This window comes from Delphinapterus leucas, chromosome 4 (assembly GCF_059928025.1).
Source record: "Delphinapterus leucas isolate spDelLeu-1000000601 "Yukka" chromosome 4, BTC_Dleu_Yukka2, whole genome shotgun sequence".
Classification (NCBI taxonomy): domain Eukaryota; kingdom Metazoa; phylum Chordata; class Mammalia; order Artiodactyla; family Monodontidae; genus Delphinapterus; species Delphinapterus leucas.
Window position 1 is genome coordinate 26,247,110 of NC_143132.1, and position 201 is coordinate 26,247,310.

The following is a 201-nucleotide window of genomic DNA, read 5'->3' on the forward strand; positions in this document are numbered from 1 at the left end:
GCGCCGTTCCTTCCCGAGGAGGGAAGCCCGTGGTGCTGCTTCCCTCGCCGTCTGAGCCGAAGCTCCGCTGGCGCGTCGCAAGACTGAAAGCGCTTCGAGGCTCGCACAGCGAGGCCGGGGCCTTGGGGGCGGGACGTCGACGAAGCCCTGCCTCTGGCTCCTCCCCCCCAGGAGCGCGAGCCGGTCCCGCGCGGCGCCATC